The sequence below is a fragment of the Dendrobates tinctorius genome, unplaced genomic scaffold (genome assembly GCF_039654945.1).
Source record: "Dendrobates tinctorius isolate UK_male_01 unplaced genomic scaffold, ASM3965494v1 ptg000006l, whole genome shotgun sequence".
Taxonomy (NCBI): Eukaryota; Metazoa; Chordata; class Amphibia; order Anura; family Dendrobatidae; genus Dendrobates; species Dendrobates tinctorius.
In genome coordinates this window covers 6623567-6638863 of record NW_027361674.1, presented here as the reverse complement: position 1 = coordinate 6638863, position 15297 = coordinate 6623567, and the positions used below count along the sequence as shown (strand labels likewise).

Below are 15297 nucleotides of genomic sequence, written 5' to 3'. Positions count from 1 at the left end.
CAAATTTTTGTGATCGGTGAACACCTGGAAAGGATGGCGAGCCCCCTCCAGGAGATGTCTCCATTCTGAGAAGGCCAGCTTCATTGCTAGCAACTCCCTGTCCCCGATGGAATTATTCCTCTCCACCGGTGTGAAGGTCTTGGAGAAGAAGAAGCATGGGTGCTTCCGACCTTGCGAGTCCTTCTGGAAAAGGACCGCCCCAGCACCGACGGAGGAGGCATCCACTTCTAGAATGAATGGCTTATCTACATCAGGGCGATGTAGAATGGGAGCGCTAGCAAAATGGGACTTAATGGAGGCGAAAGCCTTGGAGACAGTCTCTGACCACAGTTTGGGGTTCGCACCCTTCTTGGTGAGGGCTACCACGGGTGCAACCAAAGTTGAGAAATGGGGAATGAATTGGCGATAGTAATTTATGAACCCCATAAAGCGCTGCACCGCTTTGAGAGAATGGGGTTCCTGCCAATCCATCACCGCCTGTAGCTTGGCCGGATCCATGGCCAAACCCTGGGCTGAGATGATGTAACCCAGGAAAGGCAAGGACTCCTGCTCAAACACACATTTCTCCAATTTGGCATAGAGGGAGTTGGCCCGCAGGAGATCGAAAACTTTGCGAACATCTCTCCGGTGGGAGTCAATATCTGGAGAAAAAATAAGAATATCATCCAGATAGACTACTACCGAGGTGGCAAGCATATCCCGGAAGATATCGTTCACAAAATCTTGGAAGACGGCTGGGGCGTTACATAGCCCGAAGGGCATCACCAGATATTCATAGTGCCCATCTCTGGTGTTAAATGCCGTCTTCTATTCGTCCCCATCACGGATGCGAATCAGGTTATAGGCTCCCGGCAGATCAAGCTTAGTAAACACTCTCGCTCCCCGTAGCCTATCAAATAGTTCCGATATCAGGGGCAGAGGATACTTGTTCTTAACGGTTATGGCGTTAAGTCCCCTGTAATCGATGCACGGACGTAATTCCCCATTCTTCTTTTGGACAAAGAAGAATCCCGCTCCCGCCGGGGACACCGACTTCCTAATGAATCCCCTTGCCAGATTCTCCCTGATATACTGCGACATGGCCTCTGTCTCTGGGAGAGATAGGGGGTATACTCGACCCCGAGGAGGCTCAGCGCCGGGCAAGAGGTCAATAGGACAGTCATAAGGGCGGTGCGGCGGAAGGACCTCCGCCGCCTTCTTGGAGAAGACGTCTGCATACTGCCGATATGGCTTGGGAAGCGAGGAGAGATCTGCAGGAACCTCAGAAGTAGCGACCTGAATGCAGTCCCTCAGAAACCTATCCTCGCAGGACTTACTCCAAGCGAGGATTTTCCCCGAGGACCAGTCTATGTGGGGAGAGTGGGCCCGTAACCAGGGAACCCCTAGGAGGACCTGGTCGATACCTTCTGGCATCACAAGGAGAGACAGCATCTCCTGATGAGACGGAGACAGTGAGAGTCTCAGTGGAGCCGTCTGGTGGGTGATTTGGGACGGGAGTGTCGCCCCATTCACCACCCTAATGGTGACTGGCTGAGGTAGCAAGACCAGAGGGACTGCGTGTTGTTGAGCGAAGGCAGATGACATAAAGTTGCCCTCTGCCCCAGAGTCCAGGCAAACCTCCACCATCAGAGTGGAAGACTCAAACTCTAACGCCCCTTTAAACAGGAGCTTGGAGGAGAAATTAGCTGTGTCTAGTAGACCCCCTCCGATAACCACTAGACGGGGGCGTTTCCCGACCGCTGTGGGCACTGGTTAGCGTGGTGCCCAGTCTGCCGACAACGGAAGCAGACTGGGGATACCCACACGGACCGGGCCCTGGACCCTGTGTGGGACACCTCCATGGCCTCTGGAGGCTCAGGCGGTGGGCCGAGGGGTTCCAGCGGTCTGGCAAAATTTGGAGCCAACTTATAGCGTTGGCGGGACCTGGAGCGCTCCAACCCTCGCTCAGTAAAGCGGACGTCAATCCGGGTGGAGACTGTAATGAGCTCCTCTAGGGTGGTGGGCACCTCCCTGGTGGCCAGGGCGTCCTTGACATGATCAGCCAGGCCTCTCCAGAATATGGGTATGAGCACCTTATCTGGCCACTCCAGCTCAGAGGCCAGAGTTCTGAAGAGGATGGCATACTGGCTGACCAAAGACGAACCCTGGGTTAGCGCCAGCAACTGGAGTGCCGTATCATGTGTGACCTGAGGTCCCAGGAACACCTGTTTCAGAGCGACCAAGAAGTGGGTGGCACTCTGTACCAGGGGATCCCCACGCTCCCACAGTGGAGTGGCCCATTCCAGGGCCCTGCCCGACAGGAGGGAGATGATAAATCCCACCTTGGCCCGCTCAGAGGGGAATCGTGTAGCCAGCAGCTCTAGGTGAATGGAGCACTGACTCACGAAACCCCTACACGAAGCACTAACCTCTGAGAACTTCTCGGGCAGCGGGAGGCGGGACAAGGTCGGGGCAGGACTGGCCGTGGAGACACGAGCGACAGCCTCTGTAGCTGCCTGAACGGCGACCGAGGTAACATCCGCAGCTGAGGTGGAACGCTCTAGCGCTGCCAACCTACCCTCCAGCTGCTGGATGTACCTATGCAGTCGTTGTTCATCCGCCATTATCGGCCAGACCCTGGTGCTAAGATAATGTTAAGGGCTGGCGGAACACACCAAATAATAAGATGGTGTTTAGGTGCGTTCGCAGCCCGAGGTCCACCGTGCAGAGGTGTTAACTGCTGCTCGGTAATGGCGGACGCGATATGGCAGTGAAATAACGGCACACACGGGGTTAACCTCACCCAAGGTGTACCGAGGCGAACTCTTAAGACTTAGAGCCGCACTACCGCAAATAATAGATGCCGTAGCCTGTTTTCGCTCACAGAGCTCGGCAGAGTAAGCGCTAGCGTATCGTCACAGAACTCAGCCCTTAGACAGCAGGACTGAAGTCCCTCTAGACCGCTAGCGCCCGGCACCGCGACTGCGATACCAACAGGGATCAAATAAATGGCGTGTGCAAGTGTGCAGACGGCCGGTATGCACTGTGGCCTACAGGCTAGCCACTAGCAGGCGCTGACTCAGTCTCTAAACCCTAACAACAGACGTATCAAAGGGTAGGGGTTTCATAATGAGTCAGGCACCAGATACATGCATCCATCATTATACACACCAAACTATTTGAGTCTATCTTAGCGCATGGCCGAGCGGCCATGCAAACCTTTTATAGCCGCAGGCGTCCGTGATCCTCCTTGCTTCTCGGATGGGCCAATCCGAACACGAGCAGGACCTGAGCACATGACCTTTGATCTCCAATGGGAGATCACTCCACAGGCATGCTCAGTGGCCCGACATGAGGACTTAGTCCCTGGAGGATCTTGCTGCTGAGCAGCATGCGTTGCCAAAGCTGAACCAGGGGTGGCAGCAGCAAGCAAACCCACGGAGCTGGTCTGGACAGAGCGCCGGGACCGACGAGTTTGCTGAGCAAGCTCCTCTGCGGCTGGGGAGGAATGGGAGACCGTCGGAGGCAAGGCTCGGGATTCCCGCTGTGCAGCGCTGGAAATCCGACGCCTAACACTAAATCAGCAATCAGGTATTTTCAAAAGACAGAGCAAAATGAATTCAGCACACCCCAGCAGGGCATGGCAGAAAAACAAAGTCAAAGCACAAAAGCAAAAGACCGAGCAGCAAACTTAGCTTTAGAGGAGCAGGAATTCAGACTGGTCTCCAAGGATCCCACAGAGAAATCACCCGCAGGGCAGAAGGGTGTCGGCAGCCTTATATCCAGTCAGTAACTCCATTCAGCCAGTCATCATCAGCCTCAGGTGTTTGATAATCAGGCTCACTACCTTTCTTCACCAGAAGAGGGAGTTCCTCGGGCCTCAGTAATGAAGGGGAAAATGAACTCACAACAGAATGGCCCATGAAGTGGCTAAAGATGCCCATGAATTCGGAGCCCACTTTGGGTCCACAAAGACATACCAGTGGTTACAGCGGCACGTGTACTGCCCCAGTTGGAGTCCTTGGTAGAAGAGGTTTGCCGGCAATGTCGAGTATGCAACCTCATTAAGAGTACTGAACAAAGGGCACCCATACATACTAAGGAACCGCTAGAAGTCTTGATGATCGGCGCGGGCCATCTGTCAAGACTTCATCCGAGTGTATGGGTGCCCAAAGCGCATCCACTCTGACTAAGGTGCATGTTTGCAAGGCAAGGTGATGGAAGAACTGTACTGTTTGTATGGCATCGAGTGGTCCCTTACCATCCTCAAGGCAACAGAGCATGTGAACCCTTCAACCAAACTTTACTTCAAATGCTGAGGAGTTGGAAGAGGACAAGAAGGCATGCTGGCCAGATTTCCTGCCAGAGTTGGTCTGGGCCTACAACAATCGGGTCCATTCCACCACGGGTTACACCCCCTATCTGCTGCTGTTTGGAAGAGCTGGACGAGAGATCATTGAATTGAAGTTGGAACAGCCAGAGGAGCTGATGGAGCGAAGCGTCACTTCATGGGTGAAAGAATATCGATAACGACCGCAAACAATACAGCGGTTGGTGAGTCAGCAGCTAAAGGACAAAGAACATACCGGCTGTAAACCGATTCAAGAGAGACCGAGTATTAGTCAGAGAGAAATGCCCCAAGGGTAAACTAAGCGAGAGATGGGAAGTATAGCCTTACAAAGTCATCGAGCGAGTGTATGCTGACGGTCCGGTCTACAAGGTGCAGGTTAAGAATGGGGCATCCGCCCCTAGAGTGCTTCACAGAAATAGGCTGCGGCCATGCCGGTCTGAGGCCCGTTCTGTACCATTGCCGCCTGAAGGCGCTGCCCCACTTCCTGAACCTGTCTTGCCTGCTAATGAAATCAATGATGAATGGTGGACCGGCCCTGACACCATGGGGGGTCCTCAGGTGCACAGAGAAGGCAATCTTTTGGATGTACCACTACTGCCATGTGATGACGAATCCAGAAAAGAACCTACTACAACTCCTGCAGCAAGTGTTCCTCTTGTAGATAGTCAAGAGCTCCGGAGATCCCAGAGGTCTACTGCAGGGGTTCCACCAGTCCGATACATAGAACAGTGTTCTCTGTCTGTTTTACCGATTTTGTTGCCTCCTCTATAGGTGCTGTTCCCGCATTGCAAGTTTCTTCATTTCACTGCAACCTTAATGCTGTGATGGTCGAGGACGACCATCTTTAAGTAGGGAGGCATGTAAGGGGGTGACATTGTTATGGACAGCAGAGACACGCTGCCACTTTGAGAGACAGCACTCCCTTGGCTAATGTGATGGTACCTTCTGTTCTACCCTTCAAAAGACTGTTTTTGGTTTGCTCTTCCAGCTATGGAGTGGGGAGGGGCTGTTTTCCCAGTGAGTGTCCTGAGCCTGGAGTCTTCAGGAGATTGACTTGAGGAGAAAACGTACACGTGTAACTGACTGAACTTGTGGGATTGTGTATCAGGGGATAACGAAGGTGATTTTCCTGTATTGCTGCGAGAAGCCACAGGCTTGGGATCTTCACACAAGGACAAGACCACATTGCACAGAGCTTCCAGGGAGGACTTTGCATCATCTTGCAGAGAACTGCAGGGGGCCCCCAGGAAGGAACTGAGACTCCAACTTTACTATTAGTGTTAACCCCGTGTGCGCACATGTTTAGGGCTTAGGATAGGCTGCAATAGACAGAGCACGGTAGCCGTGCGGCCGGAGTAGCAGCAGCCAGTCAGGCTATAGTTAGAGTAGCAGCATACTGTACTTTATTGTATTGTTTTGCCTTTTGAGAAATACACTGATCTGTAATAGTTGGTGCACCATGCCATTTGTATGGCCCAGCTAGAGAATATCACTTTTGTAAATTGTTTTATGTCATTGCATACCCCTGTTTACACGTTCCTAACACTGCATTCCTTGCCTGTAAATAAATTAACCCTTTGTTATTTGCACCTCATCTTGTATACCGTAGTCTCCCTGCATTGTGGTGGTCCCCCGGCCATCGCTTCATCTCCTTCAATGGAAGTCTTCAGACAGAGGCTGGACAGACATCTGTCTGAGATGGTTTAGTGAGTCCTGCATTGAGCAGGGGGTTGGACGTGATGACCATGAGATCCCTTCCAACTCATAACATTTTATGATTCTGTGATCATCATGACCAGGACAGATTTGTATATTCTGGATGTAAATAAATGTCTCTATTCAATGACGACAAGGAGAGAGCTTAAAAACCATAAGAAACTGAAACATAAAGTACGGTATATAAGAAAATTGTATACTTTTTCATCACATTTGAAATAAACTTTATTTTGCTGAAACCACAGTACCCCTTTAAGAACACGTCACTTGTTGGACACATGCCGGTCTCTATTGTACTACCCAACTAAGAACGTAACTTGCTGTACAAAATGACAAGTTTAAAAACCACATATTCTAATAGACCCATGAATATTTAATGGCTATATTGCTGCTGCTAGAAATATAATGTCCTTCGAACGTGTAGGCTGTTTTCCGTCATCATAAAGCGGCTATATAAACGGACATAACATAAAAAAAAACCCGGACTATGTCTTCTTATATGGGGAAACAAGGAGCAGAGAAGCCACTTATACAAGTCCTTTAATCTACTTTGAATACATACTGTATATGCCAGCAGCTGGGTGTAAAATGTGACCGAACCTCAACTTTTATGTTGGGGCACTTATGAAAAATGAATGCCGAGCAGCCACAGGGGTTCAATGCCGAATGAATTTTTTATACGCAGCTTAGAATTAAGCTTGTGTTATGGTCACCTTAATGTGTGGAGGGTGATAAAATATTGACGTTGTGTACTAATGATCATATGAGGGAGGGCTGGTATAGAAAATAGACTCCAGAAATGGTCGGAAAGAATAGAAAACCCTAATTACAGTATGAGACTACAGACAATTTACTATAGAAAAAACCTTATAATAAAAGAAAAAAGTAAAAAGCAAAACATATTCTTTAACTTAATGGAAATTAGCTAAACATAGAACCTAATACTGTAGGATAACCAGCATTGAGAATATTGCTTTTTATATCCCTTCTTCAGCACCTCCACATTTCTGGCGGCCAGTCTGGAAGTCACAGTTCATCCCTAGACCGTGAAATAATACAGATGTTTGAATCCAGCCTTACCCTATACATATAGTACACCTATTTTATTTTGTACTAATCTCGAGTTGACGCCTGTATACTCCAGAGCTGCAGTCCCTATTCTGTTGATGGGCTCACTGTGTACATACATTACATCCTGATCCTGTACTGATCCTGAGTTACATCCTGTAGATCTTTTATTATAAAAATGAAAAACATAACAATAATAATAACAGAAACAAAACATAAATATCAGCTAGAAAATAATCAGTATAATGAACACTGGTCCAGCCGCTCATTCTCTACTCACACACATATTATACATATATACAGAATAATAACTAATAATAACTACTTTCACCTTCTGGTCCGGTCACCAAACAAAGTAATAGCAAACAAAAAAAAATTAACAATAGTAAACTAAAACTATATACATAAACATTTCTCTTTTTTAATTTTTTTTTTAAATAAAATAACCACAAACTAAACAAATATATACAAGACTAAGCTAACTACCACCCTTTACTCAAGCCCACCATTCCCAAACCCCGCACTGACCTGAGCGCTGATCCTGTGTCTCATGCCTCAGTCCATGTCCAATGTCCATAGGCCAGATGAGGCAGTGCCAGTTTTCCCCCCAAACACCCCAGTGTCCTATAGTCCCAAAAAAATGACCCCAACTCCCCCTTTTACCTCCACCCAACCTAACACCTACACCCAAATATAGATCCCTAAATACAATATATACAGCAACAAACACTACAATAACCAAAAATAACAAAGCCCAAGTTTGGCGCCTGCAGTCCTACATCACTGTATGCCAATCAAACAAAACAAAAATCTACAGTGTCAGCAGCAGCCCACGACCAGGAAATGAGAGACCAGACTAGGGCACACTAAAAGAAAAGCCCCTCCAGACGAGAGAGGCCCTACGTGTGCACAGTATCTCATACTCCAGAGAGCGCACCTTCATCAGGTGTCTGAGTATGGTCCTATACACATCTTCCACTGGGAGGATTTTCTGTTGCATTGATACTAAGCACTGTGCATTCCACGTGTGATACCTAACCACTGTGCTAACTAGAAGTAAGGTGCAGCGGTCCCGACCACCAAGGACTCTGAATGCTCCATAGGCCCATTCCCCATAAGAGAGACCGGCCAGCCAATGGAGGAACCCACACTATTGTACACCTCTGTATTAAAGGGACAATGAAGCAGGGAGTGGTCCATGCTTTTCAGCACGGTACCTTAGAGCTCCTACTGTCATGATACAGACCGGGTTTTGAGTCCTGTCTTTCTGGTCATGTCAGGGGTTAACTTTGCCTTGCCTCGTTTTGGTTTCAGATTGGCTATTTCTCCTCACTGCATCCTGCAGGCAATGCCAGTTATATTTTCTGCCTACGGCGTGTGTATCTGACTCTGGTATTAACCTCCCTCTTGACCAGGTTCAGTCTATTCCCCCCATAACAGTTGGAAGAACAAGCTGTAGATCCGAGTCCATAGAGACTCCGGCAAGAGGCACACACTGCCCAGATAAATTAGTAAAGGGAGCAGGTAAGTTTTGATCAGATTTACCCATTCCCTTAGGGTCAAAGACCAACCCTTCCATTGGTTCACCTTCTGAGTGGCGATCTCTAGCCTGCTGTCAAAATTTTGTTTGGGGTAATCCTCCTGGCCAAATTCGATGCCAAGGACTTTTGCAGAGACTTTATGTTAGGGTTGCGGATCACACTAAATATAAAATATAAGTAAGTGCGATCGCAACCTAGGGTCCACCGTGCTTAGATGGTAAACTGCTGCTCGGTAATGGCGGAGTACTAACTAAATACTGCGGGTTAACAACTGACCTGGTGTGTACAGGGGGAACTCTGTTACTTCACAGAGCCGCTGAAACAAATGCCAAAGCCTGTTAACTCACAGAGCCCGGCAAGGAGAGTGCTAGTGTTGAGACACAGGACTCTGCCCCAAGGACACGTGGTTAGAGTCCCTCTAGCCCCACTAGCGATCAGCACCGCAACTGCGATGCCTGGACAAAGTGACTAGGATAACCGTTCCAGCAGCATGCAGTGCCGCCCTGGCGGATGCCACTAACCAGCCTAAGCTAGAGCCGGAAAGCGCACTCTCTGCGCACAGCGCCGCACTGACGGACGCTGCTGTATAAGCGGAACAGTGGTGCCTTATGCAGATTGGCACACACTGGTGCTAACATGTGAGATGAGCTGGGAGCACTTTGGCGCTAGGCAGTGCCACTACTCGGCGCTGACTCTACACCCTAACCCTATACACAAGCACAACCAGAGGGAGGGAGTCTTAATGAGTCAGTCAGCGGTTCACAAGCATCCTTCATCACGCACACAACTAGCCATCTAAGTCTATATTAGCGCATGGCCAAGCGGCCATGCAAGTCTTTTATAGCGGCAACCTTCTGAGACCTTCCCCGTGGTCCAATCGGAACACGCACGGAACCTGAGCATGTGACCCCTGAACTCCAATGGGAGGTTGAGCCATGGGCATGCTCAGTGGAGCGAAAAAGGGACTTAGTCCCAGGAGCTGCTCACCGCTGGCTAGTGCAGGCTGCTATAGCTGAACCAGGGATGGCAGCAGCAACCAACCCGACAGCACTAGCTTGAGCAAGGCGCCGGGAACGACGTCTTTGCTGAGCAGGCTCCTCTGCAGCCGGGACTGAATGGGAGACCGCAGAAGGCAAGGCTCGGGATTCCTCCTGTGCAGAGGGAGAAACTCGACACCTAACACTTTAGGTCCTGGAAGGGTGTCCGGGAGATCAAAACCAGAATCTCCTCCCAGCCAAAGACACTCACACTTATCCCGGTTGATCTTGGACCCGGATGCCTCCAAGTAGCGATCTACCTCTGACATGAGACACCCTGCCTCCTCGTGAGAGGAAACAAAAACAGTGACATCATCGGCACATGCCACCACCCTTAGAGTGGCTTCCGCTGCTGCCTGGTGCATCCCGTTCCTGGCCAAAGGTCCACTCTCCACCCTCCTAAGAAGTGGGTCAATCGCAAACACGTACACCAGCGGGCTCAAGGCACAACCCTGGTGAACAGACCCAACATCAAAAGATCTGCCAATTCAACCATTCACAAGCGAGAAACTCTCTGCCCCACCGTACAAGGTCTTAAGCCAATCAAACCCCTCCCCCCGGCAGGCCATATCTCAGAAGGACAGACCAGAGGTACTCATGATTAACCCAATCAAATGCTTTTGCCTGGTCCAGTGACAGCATGTACCTTTTCCAGTAACCAGCCCTACCCTGCTCCACTGCCTCTCGGACACAGAGTACAGCATTAAATATGCTGCGGCCTGGAGCAGAGCAATGCTGGATCTCCGAAAGGATTCAGGGTGCAAATTTCACCAGCCGATTAAACAGCACCTTTACCAGAACCTTCCTGTCTGCATTGAGAAGCGCTATTGGATGCCAATTCTCAATGCAAGATGGGTCCTTACTTTTTGACAAGATGATCAAGGCAGACCTCCTCATTGACTTCGGCAGAGTGTCCGAGGAAAGACTCTCATTGAATACCTCAGTCAAGAGGGGAACCAAAGCGCCCTTAAAGGTCTTATAGAATTCATAGAATTCAGATGTTAAGCCATCTAGACTCTGAGATTTTTTTTTTGGGCAAGCCCTTCAATTGCCAACTTAACTTCCTCTTCCTTGATCATCCCTGTCAAAACGTCAAGCGAGGGGTCTACCCCTCGTTCGGGGACGACTTCAGCCAAGAAAGCCGACATCTCATCCCAATCAAGATCCCTCTTCCCCAAGAGGTGCGAGTAGAAGGATCTGACAACCTCCAGGATCCTTGACCTGGATCGCCTCAGGGACCCTGTAGTGTCGACCAGTCCTGTAACTTTACTATTCACTGACATCTTGCAGTTTCTGTAAGGGTCGGGCGAGTGGTACTTCCCGCTATCCCTTTCAAAAACCAAAGATGCGTGTCTATTGTTCTGACACCTCATAAACAAAGATTTCATCTCCTCGCGGCTATCTCCAGTTGAGACAAAATGCTCGAGTTTACTCCTCGGACCCTGATACAGGCGGTACCTCCTCAGACTCCTGAGGCTCATATCGCCACCCTTTTCTTGAACATCTCCCACCACTCTGACTTACTACTGCAAAGATACAGTAAGGCTACATGGCTCTGAAGAAAATCGCCAAAGGACTGTCTTATCTCCGCTTCTTTCAAGAGAGACGAATTGAGCCTCCAAAAGCCTCTTCCCATCCAAAGGGTCTCTGTAACATTCAGAGAAAAAATTAAACAGTGGTCGGAGAACTCCACCTCAACAACAGACAATGCTGAAGAGACAGCTTCCTCCTATCTATTCTGGACCTACATTTACCTCTATGATAGGTGAGGTGAACCCCTCATGGCCTGGCGTGTGCCGAATGTGGACATCCACCAGACGAGCCTCACTAGCTATACTATTAAGGGCGATGCTATCATAAGTCAGCTTGTCTCTGAAACCTCCCCTATCTCAGGGCCTTGTGACAGTATTGAAGTCCCCTCCAAAGACAACCTGCTGACTTGTAAAAAAAAGTAGGGCTTGATCCTCATAAAGAGACACTTCCGGTCCCACTTAGATTGTGGACCATAGATGTTAATGAGCCGGAGCTCTTGTCCCTTCATGAGGACATCTAAGATCAAGCACCTCCCCATTTCTAACTCAATATCCCGTTGGCATTCCACCGGTGCGGTAAAAAGGACTGCCAATCCGCTATACGGCTCGGAGGAGGATGCCCCATTTCCCCGGAGGTGACAGCGGCATACCTCCTGACGAGTGCTATCACCACTGGTGGGGGCAACTGTACCAGTGAACACATCGACTCCAACAGTCTTACTATTACCCACCTTCATAACCCCTCACTCTCCACCAAATAAGCAACCACATCACTAGACAAAGAGTTTTCCTCATTCACACCCACCTCCACATTAACTCCTGCTGAACCAGTGACAACAGGGGGTGACATTTTGACCTCCGGATCATCAGGCACAAGGTGCTCAATCTCCTCCACAGAACTGGAGGCGACCTCATCCCTGGTCTTACGTGTGCCCTCCGCATCATCAGTTGGTAATTTCCGCTGCTTCACAGCTGCTATCAGGCGCCGCTGATCCTTAGCTGCTGTGAGGCGCCGCTGATCCTTAGTATCAGGATTTTGGTGACCAGTGCTGCCAACACAGAATAGGACTTTGGGGAGGACCGGAACTCCCAGCCCCGGCAACCCCCTCACACTGCCGCTGCTTGTCAACTAAGTGCTTAATGGCAACAGTATTCAGGGGCGCCGAGGCCACCGGAGCCATCCCTGACACTGGGTCGCTCCCCCTCCCACTGAGGAGTGCACCACAGTATCGTGGCCTGACCATTCGCCCGCCGTTGGGCCGCCCTCACTGTCCAGACTCTTGGCTGATGCACTTCCTGCTACGTCCCTGCTACTACAGGCAGAGACGGAGCTCTGCGCCTCACTACCGTGCTCTGTACTCTCCCCATGCCTTTGCACCGGGTCCACAGCAGAACCCGGGCTGGGCAACGGGGTTTATACAGCAAGCTGACACTGCAGCTCACTCAGGGGGTATAGTGAGGGGGGTATATACATAGCTTACCACTTCCTGCAGCTTTGGCTTGGTGTTCTATGCCTTTTTACTTCTGGCCCCCAGGTGCCTCCTCTGGTAAATCATCACCAAGATGGAAGTTCTGAAGGCACACTGGGGACTCCATTAGCTTGATCTCTGCCATTATCGCCCCTCCCTGGCCGCTACTGTCACTGACCTCCCCAGAGCCAGCAGAACTGCGACCAGATATTAATGTCGCCTGTCCTGCAGGGAGTTCGCAGCATATGGCCTACAGGTGACTTTGCAGGCTGCCAGATGGAGCTTTCTGCTGGTCATCATCACTCTCATCATCCTCTTGGCTCTCAGGCTGCAGCCCCATCTGCCTTTGCGCTCTGTTAACAGCCATAGCTCTGAATCAGTCTTTATTCTTAAGCTTTTCCTTGAAAGGACAACTCTAATGAATGCTTTTCTGACTTTCAGCTCATTAAGTTCATGTTTAAGCCTCCTTATCTCTGCCTGGAGTTGTGCCTTCCTCGGTTTGGAGGCACCTGCAGCTTTAGCGCTTGTGCAGCGCAGCTCCTTCCGGAGCCTCCTGATGGTCTTACTCACTTCTTCATACTCACGGAGGTGGCTCATGGGAGCCATAGGTGGACACAGACTCCCAGGATCTCTGCAGCCCCCAACCTTCCTCAGTGAGCACTCAGCTTTCCTCCGGAAGGACCACCATCATGCATGTTTGCAGGCTTCTCCTCCATGTTGGAAGCCTTGCAGCTTCTCTGGGTCTCTGCAGACCCAAGGGGAGTAGGTGCTGCATTGCTGCGCCTCCTGGTGAAGAGTCTCACCCCGAGTTCTCTGATGTGCAGGCTGGATGCTGGCTTCTCCTGTCCCCCGCCGGCCTGGTCCGGAGAACAGAAGCCTGAGACTTGGCTCCATTGCTCATCCCAGGAAACCCACTCCCTCCCTGGGTAAGAGAGAGAGCAGGTCACCAGGTGGAGAGGTGTGGTATCTCAGGAGCACACAGCAGGGTCAGCAGCGAACACATCCACAATTACCACAGAGAGGAACAGCTGAACAGAGCTGCACTCCCTATTCTGCTAGTGCAATCACTGTGTAAATACATTACAATACTGATCCTGAGTTACATCCTGTATTATATTCCAGAGCTGCACTCACTATTCTGCTGGTGAAGTCCATACACAGTAAATGATCATCCAAATTCTGTGTCTTTGGACACCATAAACTTTTGGGAACATTTTTCAACTTAGGGTCTCAAAAATTATGCAGACATATTTTATCTTTTAAGATCTTAAATCAATATGCCCCCATATCAGAGCCCCAGACTGTCTTAGGATGTGTTCTCCCCTAGCATCTTCTCTGTGGATCTTCAACAATTCAACATGCATATGCATTTTTGCTACGTTGGAGCACATTTTTTGGGGGGGAGGAAGTATGGTCTTGAGACAAAAAGTTTACTAATCTCTACAGGAGCAGAAGAGGAAACTTACTTTTGAAGAAAACTTTGCTGAGGTCATTCCTTTGTCTTTACAAGACTCCCAGCACCAGAGTAAGGCTGGATCCAATAAAAAAAGCCAAAAATGTCTTAATAGTTAGTAGTCATCAAGATAGGGGAAAAAAGTCACCGTGGATTTTGTGTGCGCTCCGTCCTGGCAAGAGAGGGGAATGAGCTCCTTCTTCTTCTGCTAGTGAAACAGTGCACTAAATATTTAGTTACAAACACCCGCTCGTGGCCAGGGGTGTACGATGTGGATTATTGTGGATTATTACTAATGTAAAGTATGTTTATACTCGCTTTTGACATTGATAGATCATGTATTTTAATGAACGTTTGGGCTGCCCGGCACATTTACCCCAATTTGTGGACAACTCTGACATGTTTGACTTTCTGGGACTAAGCAAGTTATATTTATAATGGCTCCGGTTTTGTTTAGATAGCTGTTTCTAAAATAGAAAAAAAAGTTTTAGGCGGCAGATGGGAGGGAATGCGAGATGGTGGGAAACAGACATACACTATCCAGAGCAATTTCAAACAGCACTTACAATGCTAGCAACAATGGATATGCAAATAGTCTCTTCAAAGAGGAAAAAGTAATGAACTCTAGTGCCACCTTTTGGAAGTAGCAATCCTTCAAGACAATATCGAACCTTGCACATGACTCAGGATAAAAGCCCAACTGGAATCATAGCTTGCAGACACGTGCTTCAGGTTGTTGCCCCTCGTAAGTGCTAAGCATGAGATCTGATATGGATAGGTGAGAGGCTTTTGACTGGTATCTAAGGGGTAACTAAGACATGTCACTCTCATAAGGAGAAATGTTACCCCTTAGAACCCAGTAAGAATCTCAGCTTGCAGACACGTGTTTTGGGGTGTTGTCCCTCATTAGTGCAAAGCATGAGATCTGAATTGGCTGTATGAGAGGCCTCTGACTGAAGTGTAAGAGGTAACCTCTCTCCCTGTGGAGAGTGACATGCCAGTGTAAGGCCTCTTTCACACTTCAGTTTTTTGCATCAGTCAAAATCCGCCAAAAGGACTGATGCTGGATCCGTTTTAGAACTGATGACAACGGATGCCACCCATCCGTTTTTTTGATGGATCCGCAAAATGAAGAATTTTAAAGGAATCGC

The 15297-nt window shown here is 49.3% G+C and overlaps 1 long non-coding RNA gene across 1 annotated transcript in view; it reads right to left on the bottom strand.

The window, feature by feature from the left end:
* The window catches only part of LOC141084800 (uncharacterized), a 72262-nt gene extending 57955 nt beyond the window's left edge, over positions 1-14307 (bottom strand). The window contains exon 1 of the long non-coding RNA XR_012231123.1: positions 14160-14307. This is a non-coding gene — a long non-coding RNA (uncharacterized lncRNA). The remainder of the gene's footprint in view (positions 1-14159) is intronic.
* Positions 14308-15297: the final 990 nt, after the last annotated feature.